General features: G+C 45.2%; 1 protein-coding gene and 1 pseudogene across 1 annotated transcript in view; both read right to left on the bottom strand.

The window, feature by feature from the left end:
- MCHR2 (melanin concentrating hormone receptor 2) overlaps positions 1-3,499 on the bottom strand; it is a 41,245-nt gene extending 37,746 nt beyond the window's left edge. Inside the window, 1 exon segment of the mRNA XM_020898449.2 lies at positions 3,102-3,499. The gene's annotated coding sequence lies outside the window, so the exon portion shown is untranslated.
- Positions 3,500-6,798: 3,299 nt separating this feature from the next.
- Positions 6,799-9,598, bottom strand: LOC110140171 (AP-2 complex subunit beta pseudogene; annotated as a pseudogene).
- Between the last annotated feature and the right edge of the window lie 2,774 nt (positions 9,599-12,372).

Raw genomic sequence — 12,372 nt, 5'->3', positions numbered from 1 at the left:
AGATGGGTCTTCCATTCCTTTCTCCAGAGGAGCCTCCTGGGGCTTTTGCTTTTTCTTCTTTTTGGGTCTTTCACTTGTCCCCTCACACTCTTCCAGGGCACTACTATTTTCTGAAGAAACCAGGGCAATTGCAGCCAGCCTTTTCAAACTTCTTCACGCGTTTCTTCTGTTTCTCGAACTTCCTAGTAATCTCAGCAGCCGCTTCCTCTGCCTGAACCATCGCCTCCTTCATGACATCCAGATTCTTCCTGGGAATCTCTCCAGTCTCATAGAAGGACAGCCACTCCTCAACTTGTTCTCAAAGCTTCTCCCCAAAAACACTGGTGGGCACCTCAGAGAAGCAATTGATTGGTGAGACAGTACTGCATTTGTTTGCCAGGTATCGGGAGATGCGGCCTTTGTTCTTGGCAGCTGCTCGGCCAATGAGGGTAGAGTGGAGAATGAGTCCGTATTTTGGGGTGTTAGCCCTTGTCTTCAAGGCTCTGGAAACTTGGTCCCTTTGCTGGACCCAGGGAATCACTCAAACACCAGGACTGCTCAAGGGATCTTTATAACATCCCCGATCCTGTTAGCGTGGGATAGAAAGAAGAAACCCAGGTGTGGCGTGAAAAGGTGGTACCCCAGCGAGAGAAAGGATACATGTCAATGGTTCTGGAACCCTAGCATTTGGGGTTCCCTAGCATTTGACCCCGAGTTTGGGATGAGAGAATGTAGACATGGAGATAGAGGACGGGGAGAGAAGGGGAGCAGACCATCTGCGAGGCCCAGCACCTCTGTAAGAGACCCAGGTATCTCTTTATATCCCTGGGATACAGCCTTTGATCGTTTTAGTCCAAGTTCTCCCTCTTCAGGGTAGCCAGGAGCTAGACACACAGGGGTGACAGAGGCACGCGGACTTTCCTCCTCCACCCTCACAGGTCAAGCAAGCTACCTTCCTGGAGGAATCCGACAGTTTAGGGCCTACTCCGAACCCTGTCACTTTCTAGCTGTGTGACTTCAATAGTCACCAACCTCTCTGAGCCTCATTTTCCCCATCCACGTTTTCCCCATTGGTGAAGTGGGAGAATGATACTCTCTATCATCACACTTGTGGGGGTTTAATACAATGAAGCACGCAAACATTGCTTAAAGCAGAGTAGGCTCTTGACAAAAGTTCTTTCTTTTCCTCAGGCCTGAGGCATGAACAAGTCTTCCGCCCTCTTTCCCCATTTCCTGCTGTCTCCAATTTCCCCCAACTGTATTTATTTCATTTCACTTCTGAGGATCAGAGTGTTAAAAATAAATGCAGAGGGGATTGGAGGTGGGTGAGTGTGGGACGCGAGGTAAGTGAAAGCCTTGCTTCCTTCCAGGTGGCATGCAGGAGGGAGTGTCACGGTGACAGATAGAAGTGTCCCAGTGTCTTCGGGGCATGTCCCATCATTTGTCCTTTGTGGATTGGGAGCTGCGACTCTCCTTTCCAGGGCACCTAGGGCCTCTGACCAGACACTGCCCTGACCACTGGATCTAGTGGGCTTTCAAAGGTTCTGTAGAGGGAACCCCCATATTGTACTCTGGGACCAGTCGAGTTAACTGAGATATTTGGTGTCTGGTGGAACAGTTGCTGCACCTTACACATTTAGCCCATCACTTGGTTAAGAGGTACAGGCTCAACTCTAACGAGATGCTAGACTTGTCACTAGATTGCAGCAATCCTCTCCCCAAATCCATCTCTGGGGTTTGAAGAAAGCAGGCTGACACTACACATGAAATTCACTCCCTCGTAGCATCTTGGACCCACAGGATATACCAGGTTCCTCTTTAAAGTGCCTGGTGGTTTTCCTGCTGCTGCTGCTGCTGCTAAGTCACTTCAGTCGTGTCTGACTCTGTGCGACCCCATAGACGGCAGCCCACCAGGCTTCCCCGTCCCTGGGATTCTCCAGGCAAGAACAGTGGAGTGGGTGATGGTTTTCCTACTCAATCTCATTTCTGTTTAACAATCACCATTAATGTTTCAGAAACACTGGGTGGGCTGCACACTGACAGTTCTTTATTCCCCAAGCTCTTTTCTTGGAATATATTACTCTGTGCAGTTTAACAAGCTGTGCTAGGCTAGGAGTCAAGCAATCCTGACCTTATAACTATCTTGTCATAGCCACGAGGCAATAGATGAGGGCATGTCTGCTCAGCAAAAGGCCAATTCAATTGTGACATAAAACAGATGTCATGATCCAAATGAAAAACAAATAGTGGGCTCCCCATCCTGTCTATACCAGTCAGGTGGTACCCCCTTTCCACATCTCTACCCACTAAGTTATATTAGGAAACAGGTTAAATAGAAAATGCAACATTAGAAAAATAAGAAAACATTCATTGAAAACACCTGGCCCCCACATTTGCAGAGCTAAGTTCAGTGACATTTCTGTGCCTACAGGAAATAAAGACAATCGCATCTTTACGCCTGTTTCTTTTAGTAGTAGCTTCAGGGGCCTTTTACTAAGAAGATTCCACTACAAATAAAGATACAAAACTCTGGGGCAAAACCTTACTAAGAAGTTTAAGAGAGTGCATTTCTCTCTCATTGCTAGAGAAAGAACTTTTAGAAAGAGTTTCCCAAGGACTCTGAGAAGCTCTGGGCTGATGCACAAAAGCCCACATTCCCTTCTCCCCGCTCTCCGCGGTTCCTGACATCTGCTAACTTCCTAAGGGCAGCAGAGTTCTGACAACCTTGCACGCGCCCGGTGACAGGTGAGTAATGCAAGGTTAACCGAGAGACCAGAGGCGCGGTGTGAGCTGAGGGGGCGAGGGCATCAACTTGGGTGAGGAACTCTGGCTTTTTTAGTTTAGAAAAGGCACCCTGCGCCCCTGCTTAGGGAAGCATGACGCCGCGATCCATGCCTCGCCTTCGCCGTTCTGATTCAGCATTTTTCCTCTCGGAAAGACGCCGGCTGCATGAGCCCCGCGCGCTCCAGCTTTCTGAGCTGCGGCCGCTGCTCCTCTGAAAGCCATTCTGCCTTTCTTTTCCCATCCGTGTTTCCATTTTCTTTCCTGTGTATGCAACCCACTGGCCACCCGCCCTTCTCGGCTCCGTCCCGCCGCTGCCTCCGCAGAAGCCCACTCTATACCTTGGGGGTGGAGAGAAGATGCTCAGGGCGATGCGACACCGGTCGGTCAACCAGCCCCTGGGAGGACCGGCGGGTGGAGCCCGGCCTGACGGTGCCCCGCGCGGGCCCCGAGCCCCCGGCGGGCCCAGCGTCGCCGCCCGGGCCTTGGAGCTCCAGCCCCGCGGAAACCTGAGTACTCTCTGTCCTGCCCTCGGACGCCCTTCTCTGCAAGCCTGGAGTCCTAGCAGACAAGCGCCGGTGGCCAGACAGCGCGCAGCTGCTTCCAGCTGCGGAGAGGTGGGGAGGAGAGGGAGGTTCCGACCCCAGAGCCTGGTCTAAAACAGGTAGGGAGCCCACCCCGTCTCCATTTCTAAGGGAGTGATAGGATCAAGAAGCAGGCCGGAGCCCCAGAGGGCCGGCTCACCCTTGCCACTTAAAGTTGGCTTCATCCAATCAGAGCATCTTTATTGAGCGCCTGCTGTGTGCTTGGGACCCGCCTAGGAGCTTGAGAGGCTGCAGAGAATAAAATATTAAAACCTCTGCTCTCGCGGAGCTTGTGTTGTTATAAGTCACTCTGATAGTCACATAAGTTCCTGTGAACATTTCTGGATGTGTTCAGCTAAAGTGTGAAGGAACAGAAATCCGAGCTTGTTTTTGTTTGGACAAATGTTTGCTGATGTCCCAAGGGTTTAAAGAGAAGGAAAGAGGGAGGAGAGGAGGAAGAAGAAACTTACAATGTCTCCAAGGAGTTAGTCCCTTTTTAGGAACTTTGGCTTAACCAGTTTAAATCTCAAAAAAAGAGCCAAACAAAAAAACCAAACCACTACCACCAACAAAAACAAAAATCAACAACAAAGCAAACAAAACCAAACCACAAAAAGAACCTCTATTAACTCAGAAAAACTGCTTGGGCTTCATGTTTTCTCTTTGATCAAATCTACTGACCTCAGTTGCTACTTAGCAAAGAAGCTGGCTTTTATAAAGCTGAGGCTGGGCAACTTCTTACCCAAGAGAGCCTCATGGGGTTCTGAAGACAGGCAGCCCCAATTCCATTCCAGTGTTGTCATTTACTATTAAGCATATATCCTTGGGCAGGTTCCGTAATGTGTCTAATCCTCAGCTGCGCCTTCTGTAAAATGAGGGTTCTGTCAATAATAATTCCCTCCGCTGTATGCTGGAAGGCTTCATGGGGATGACATATGCAAAAGCATTTAAACCAGACCTGGCTTGTAGTAAGTGCTCAACAAATGATATGATGGGAGTTAGAGCACCTTTTACAGTCTTTCCTCCTTCTGTAATCTGAGTGGTCAGAATGATGTGATGAATGTCATGTGTCTACACATTAAATTAGAAACTCAGAAATTCAACAGATCAGACTTTAAAAAACACGTGTAGTGTCATTGATTATACATTTTAGAACTGGAAGTGACCTTAGAGTTAGTGTTGCATGCAAAAAAAAACCCCAAATGTGTTGCCTTTAAATGAGTACATGCCCTAAAATCTCTCACAGAAAACCAAAGGAATGAATATGAGAAAAAGAATTGAAAGAGAACTTTAAGAGAATTTAAAGTGAGAGACACAGTGGCCAAGATTTTAAAAGGATGCGAGGATTGTTAGTAAGTATGATAAATAAGATTTCATCACAACATCTTTGAGAAGAAAGAAAAGAAACCAACCACCTGATCTATCTCTTAGGCTGGTTCTTACCTGTTATCAAAATACGGCAATACCCTTGTTGACAAGCATGTTCTATTACTCTGATAATATAAAAATGTAATCCACTATGAGTTTGTAAACCTTACATTTTCTCCAAGTTAAATTCTTGAAGTTTATTGCTCTGTTCAGCTTTTCTATTCCTGACAAGATTTTGAGTCTTTTCCATGTAAACTCAAGGGTAGCTTGTCTCATAGTTCTTACCTGGAAACATCTGTCTTAAAAAAAACAGGGGCCTTTGCAATAATATTTGCCACTCCAGATATCAATCACTCCAGTGATTGATAATGATGGTGACAATCAAATTCTATCTGATTGTGTACTCTAAATGAGGGATGAATAAATCTTTTTGTTGTTGCCATATTGTAAAAGTGAAGAAACCGTTTTTAAAAAATAGCCCAATATGTTGCATTGTGTTTTACTTGGCATTGGTAGTTAAAAGGCCTGTGTGAGAGACCACTATTCAGGGAAACATCACCATATGACATTTAATTGCACCTTTGTTTATGTTTGACAGTTCCATAGATGTTGATGGTGGATATGTGACCTTATCTAACATTATGGTGGCACTTTTATATATACTTTGAAAAGTGTCATTATATATATTATTTATTTTTGTAACAGTGCTGGAAGGTGCACAGAATGGGTGTTACCCATTTTGCTAATAAAGAAAATGAGCTTAAAGTTAAATAGACAATAAGCAGTGAAGTAGAATAGAGTCCCATGTGGTTGTTACCCTAAACTGTGAGCTTTTTTGATGGTGTTACTTCCTTTAAAGAGCAGGAGGGGAGCTGGGATTCAGAGTTAAAACCTGGCCCCAGGATATTAGTACTTTTTTTTCCTAAGCTGGAAACTGAGCTGGTGGTTAGTGTAGGAGCTGCTGCTGACATGATTTTGTCCCACTGTTTTTTGTCCCAGAAGGACACAGACTTCTGAGTATGCTTATCATCTGGTTCAGAACTTTTTGGTGTGGTCTATTGATTCAGGTCTTATAAAAATAATGAAAGAAATGAATGAGATGGTAGACCACACATGCTGATGCAAATGAGGTTCAGTTTACTCCACACGTGTATGCATGGATTGCAAGGGCACACAAGGGGTCCTGGGGTCTCTTCCTCCACATTAAGGGACTATTCATAGGCCTAGTGTGGCTTTCTTCTGAGGAGCCTGGCCTGGGCTGGGATGTCACTTCTCTCCTAGATCCATCTGCTGTCAACTTGGTCTTTGACTTTACACTTACTTGAGCACAGCTTCTGAGAAGTGAGTCGTAATCATCCACTCTTATAGAAGGATCTGCCTCCCTCCAAAGCCTTGACAGTGTTCTGGATGGCGCCTCGGTACTATCAAGCCCCATTTCCTAGCCCTCCAGCACCATTCAAGGAAGACCACTATTCCCAGCTGCAGATTATCAAATGAGATGAAAATAAGGGGCAGGAGGAATCACGGGAAAAGGAGTTTGGAGAGGAAAAAAGTGATCAAGAACAAGGTTGCCACAGGGTGGCAAGAAACCGCGTCTCCCCCTCCAGGACCGTGTGGTTGCTTTAACACTTCTCTCAGTTACACACCATTCCCTCAGTTTCTCATAGGTACAAAAATATAAAACAACAAAGTACAGTTGACATCTCAGTGACACTTTTCCTTGCTTTAGTATTTTTTTTTGGTCTTTTTCTGCTTTTGAAATGAACTCTTGATTGCAGAATATCAGAGTACACTCAAAACTGCCAGCCACTGTAAGGGCAGCATGGAGAAGCCCACAGGTAAGGACAGAGAGCAGCAGGTGGCCCGAGGCGGGAGGTGATTGGAGCAGTGGTTACAGACGTTCACGGGAAGCTAAAACTCTCCAACAGGCATTGCCCTCACGTTAGCACAGGTTAAACCAGTCACTGCCTTGGCGGGTGGCCTCAGGGTGTCTGGGTTCAGATTCGACATGGCAATAACAACTTCTTCCAGTTAAGAGTTCTTGGCCTGCACCGATCACAGTGTGGCCAGAGGGCACCAGACCAGTCTATTGGTTTTTCAAAATGCTGTCGTAGACCTGATGGATGTACTGGGAGACCTCGGGAGGTCTCCACTTGAGTGACAGTGTGTAATTGGGGTTTCCTGGCTGGATATGCAGCTCGGCCAAAATCCAAATGCCGTTAGTGAGCTTCAGGGATTGGTACAACATGTCCTGCCCTTCTACATTCCTCTTGGCAATAGTATAAACATTGTTGTTTCGCAACTTGCTGGGAACAGTGTCAACATTTAAATGACATTCCTTAATCTGAAACTGAAGTTCATTTTCAATGGGAATATCGTTCCACGTTGCGAGGAAGACCTGGCGCTCCATTTTGCCCTCTTGTATGAAAAGCACATTGAGTGGGATGAGGCAGCTGCCGTAGAAGACATCAGTATCGTTTTTCACAGCCACCTGCAGGTTGTTCAGAGGCTCCGTCTTCATGACTGGGCCCCAGGTGTTGAGAGGCAGGGAGACATCAGTGCTCTGGTCTGGTGTCAGTGGTGTATGGCTGGCCAGAGGTGCTGGGGATGACACCAAAGCTATTCTTGTTAAACTGAACTGCAGAGTCTATCGTGTGCTGCAGAGCTTTGCTGCTGAAGTTCATTTCCATACAGATATGCCCTTGGCAGTGAGTAAATGTTCCTGAAATCGCCAGGCCTTTAGCCTTTACCACAGGCAGCCAGACAGCCTTAGGAGCCACATATCCACCAGGAGCCATGCCTGTCCCTGTGGACAGTTCAAACGGGTCCTTCAGACCACTGCTGACCACAGCAGGAGTAGGGGCAAGGGCAAAGGTTGCAGGCACCGATGATGGGATGAAGGACTGTCCCACCAGACTATCTAGTCCTCCTCCCAAGAGATCCACTGCTCCCATCTGCATGGAAGATACTTGTGGCACATTGACTGGGGGACCAAGGTCAAGGTTTGAAAGATGCCCCAGAAGGTCACCCTGGGAGGGGGTAACCTGAGGCTGTTCCAGGTTAGTGGCAATGGTACCAACAGGGATGTCACCTGCATCAGTGCTCCCATGGTGTACTGGCAAGTGTTTGCGATGGATTCCATGACTTCCTTGCACAAAAGCATTGGGCGGCTTACGGTACGCTGAGGCCAAAGAACCAATGTGGCAGGTTAGCTCATCCAATAGAGTTGGCTCAATAAGATCTGTCTCCTCAGAACTCAGTGACTTCTCAGACAAGACTACTTCTTTAGCTGTGACAGGATCAGTTGAGAGAAGGCACCAATAAATATAGCCCTAGTCTCGAAGGTCAGGATTATCAGAATCCTGTGTTGCCAAACTCAAGACCTGCTGTACCAGCTCCTGTGTTCCTGATGGTTTCTTGAGAAACAGCTGCACTATGGCAGTGAGCAGAGTGAGCTGCACTTGGGTGCTTTCATCATGAAAACCCTCCAGGAAGCTCTCTAGTAACTCACCTGCATTGTCAGTTCTTTCAGCACATTCTCCCACAATCCAAATCATAGCTGCTCGAGCGTCTGGCTCATCCAGTGAATCTAAGTTCTCACACAGTGTGGCCATGATACTTTCATATGTATTGGGGTATTTGCAGAAGATGTCCCTGATGACAAGAATCGCCTCTTGGACCACATGATTTACTTTGGTTTGGATGAGATCAAGCAACGTGCTCACACTGCGCTCTGCAGATTGCTCCACCTTGACGGCACACCACCCAGTGGCTTGCACAGCTTTGCACACACAGTCAGCATCCACCTCTGTGGCATATTCTTCCAGTTCAGCCAGAACCTGAGTAATATTGGCTTGGAATGCCAAACGAATCACGGTGTCCAATTTCTCTAGTTTCGCATAGATGGGATCGTTGTACTTCACAAAGAAAACTTTTATTTCCTGCTTCAAGATTTCAGGCCTTTTCTGGACAATTAGGTTGATGTTCCTCAGGCGTATTGCACCTCTGGGTCCCCAGACAGCTGAGTGACAAGTGGAGGGGCCAGCTTCTACAGCAGCATATTGTAGTAGTCCGTCCTTGGGTAGCAACTCTAGAAATTTCATTAGGACTTTTACTGCTGAAAGCACCACTGCTGGGTTGGCATGAGATAACCTGGGAGTTACCTGCTCACAGATGCTCTGAGCCTCCCAGTCGTCTTTAGGATTGTGACTAGACAGGCAGTCCAGGATGAAAATCTGGCCTCATTCCGTACACTCATTCAGGGCTGTCAGTAACTTATTAATGTTCTGTGGATATAGATCGGGTAAGTTGATGTTGGGGTGAGATTCACTGATTTCAGATGATGCTGCTACAGCATTAGCTACCACCATTGGATTTGAATCTGCTAATGAGACCCCGAAGAGAATCCAAAAATTCCTGATCTCCCACCATCTGGGCATTGATGTCATGGAGTTTTGCCACACAGACTGCTGCTGTCTTCCGGACGTAGGGATCGCCATCCTTTAAGCACCTGCAGAGGGGCTCGCAGAGATATTCTGTAATCTTGTCCACCCAGATGCACCCCATGGTTCTGACTGCCAAGGCTCGAATCAGGGGATTGGGACCTTCACAGTCCTTCACAAAGCTGTTGACAGCCATGATGGCCATGTCTGTCTGACTCTTGGCATCAAGTAGAGATACACAAGCTTCTTCAGTTCAAGGTTGTCCATCTGCATATAGTTCACTACATCTGGAAAGAGAGAGCTAGCATCTTTCCCCACAGTCATAGCAGCAATCACTTTCTTCACAGCCTCCTTCCTCTTTTCTTTCTTCTCACTGTTGAGTTCAGCCTTTAATTCCAAGATTTCTCCCTTTTTATTGGTTGTGAAGTACTTGGAATCGGTCATGCTTTTGGATCTTTAATGTGGACCGTAGGCAAGGGCGGGGCGGGGCGGGGCAACAGGGGCCAGAGAGCACGGCCTGAGCGGTGTTATAGTGGTTTCCTGCACGTCACGGCTCCTTCTCCAGGTCTAAGCCCCAAACCTTTGCTTGTTAATAAGTCCCCATTTGCCTTCTCACGGCTGCTGAATTTCACCTCAGTGACTTGTCTTATATGGCTCCCAATTTCTAAATGATTAAAAATTATTCCCCAGTGCTGATGCCAGCCCTATTTCAGAATGATTTTATAATCAGTATAAGAACATTTTAAAATAAATGACCAATAAATTAAATTGATCAATTTTAATTACTTTCATGGGGTTTCTCCCCCAAAACATCAGATATCTAATATTTGGTATTAAAATTACTATTAAGTTCATTCAGAAACCATGTTGGTACCAAAACCAAAAATGAGCAACCGGAAATACTCATTACTTTCTCCTCAGTTTTGAGAAAGGTGGATGGAACACAGACAGTGGAGCTGTTTTCCAAGCTTTGTCACAATGCCAAGCAGCAGAGAAGACACAGTGGTTCCAGGAAGCAACTCCCTTTTCGTTTATTTTGGGTGACTATGAGTTGTTGATATCTTTTATGTGCTTTAAGGGGCCTTGGCATATACATTCATTTCAAACACTCACAGGTGCTTATGTCAAAAACTAACCATTAGCAATGAGGTCAGTGCAACAATTTATACTTTTTCCCCAAGTTTTTGAAGAATAATCATAGGTTATCATGTATGCTGTTTTAGTAACTATGAATCATTATGATCTAGAATATCTTAACATGAAAAATCAATTGACTTTTCCTTTCCTTAAGTGAACTTCCTTACATTATATTTGCACATAGCTGGTTAGTCTCTGATAAGGTTTTATCTGTTAAAGTGTTAATAAAACTTTTTTCAGTGGCATTTAAATGGTATTTTTAGGAGCATGTTTAAAGACATCCATTTACATTTGACAAAGTGCTCAGAGACTTGAAGAAAGTATTGAGGGTAGGAAGACAAGTGACGAACTTGACAGTATTGACAATATTCTGCTCTATAATCTCTCAATCATGTTTTGAGTGCAGTTGCCAAGCCTTGACAAATACTCTTGAAGATAGCATATGGTAAAATTGTAATTTTACACCTTGAAGAAGTTATAGTTTTCTGTTTAAAGAGGGTTGTAATGAGTTAATTAATTTTCTTTTCTTGGGAAACCAGTCAAACTAGCTAAACAACTAACTTGAAAATTAACCAAGCAGCCAGTTAACCAACCAAAAAGTGAACCCACATACTACACACCAATAATTATTCCAGGCATTGGGGGAACAAAAATGGACGAGATGTCATCCCTGTCAGTGAGGTGAGATGTTTGCAATATTGTGGGGGAAATAAATAAATAATTGCAATACAGCATGGAATGGAGGTATGATAAATGCGTTTCCAGATAGAAATAAAGCATGTAAGTTCAGTATTCTTGAAGGAGGTCTACTTCAATGGGTATGTTCATTTGAAGGACCAGGATTTTAACAGGTTAGTAAGGCAGAGAATACTCAGCTTAAGTTTCATTCTTTGAAAAACCAAAAGGAACTTTTGTTTGGATTTTAGGAATGACAGCCACAATGACTCACTGGTGGTGGTGGTGTGGACCACCACCTTTAATTTTCGGAATGAGAACTACATACTGTCTACTAACCAGTTATCCTGAGCATAATTGTGCATAATAATCCATGTATAAGTGAGGAGAAGATAGATGTTAATATCCAACTCTATCCTCAGAAACTTGTGAAAAACTTTGATGTAGCAAATTTAAGTAAATTGACTGGTTTAATCCAGTTGATATTTCTTCTGTTGCCTCAGGTTCAGTAACCCTCTGATATGTCTCCAGTGCCTCTGAGACAGAAATGCTAGGACCTTATTTTCAGTTTCAGCTAATTCACTTGCTAAAGTTTTACTGAGTTCAGTGTTTATAGGGATAAAAGCCTTCTAGAATACTCTGAGAAGTACATGGTGCTTACAACTCAGGTAACTATATATCTTAGTTTGCCTGGGACAGTTTCATTGATGACTTTGTCTCAGTGTGATTATTAATAGTGTCTAAGGCCAGCTTTGTGAGCCCCTGGGGCAGCCACCCGTGTGTTCTATTTGTTCTTTGGACAAGGGGTGGGAGTGTTATGGTTGATTCCCTTCATCTTCAAAATTAAGTGTAAACTGGAGACAAAGCAGACGTGTGGGTACCGTGATCCTTCCGATGGGGCACCGTTACCACCCTCCTTGGGAGCAGCAGCCCAGGTTTCTAAGGCTTTATCATTTATCCTTTCATTTCCCCCTCAAATGAGCTTCACAAACACACACACACACACACACACACACACACACACACACACACACACGTTCTTTGAGAGCACAGAAGAAAGCATGACAAACCGTGAGGGAGGACTCTGATTAGACTTGGCAGTGGTGGTTAGTGGATTTGGAGGGTGAGTTGGAGAAGAGGGTATGGAAAAACTATCTCATGTATGCAAGGCAATCATTTGGATGTGTCTTCTTAACACAAGTCACAACATAAATGTTACTGCTGTGAATCATAAATGTGCAAACTTACAGCTAGTCAAATAAAAATATACTAGCAGACATGCGCTCAATGGTAAAGTTAGCAGTCTGCATACCCAAAAGGATTCTTTGCAAAGAGGTCCAGCCCAGTAAGTCCGCCAGCATCAGGAACAACTCACTCCCCCCAGGCTTTGGGAGGCAGCTGGAGCA

This window comes from Odocoileus virginianus, chromosome 19 (genome assembly GCF_023699985.2).
Source record: "Odocoileus virginianus isolate 20LAN1187 ecotype Illinois chromosome 19, Ovbor_1.2, whole genome shotgun sequence".
In the NCBI taxonomy this organism is placed as follows: Eukaryota; Metazoa; Chordata; class Mammalia; order Artiodactyla; family Cervidae; genus Odocoileus; species Odocoileus virginianus.
Note: the sequence above shows the minus strand (reverse complement) of the source record. Positions and strands in the feature narration are given on the sequence as shown.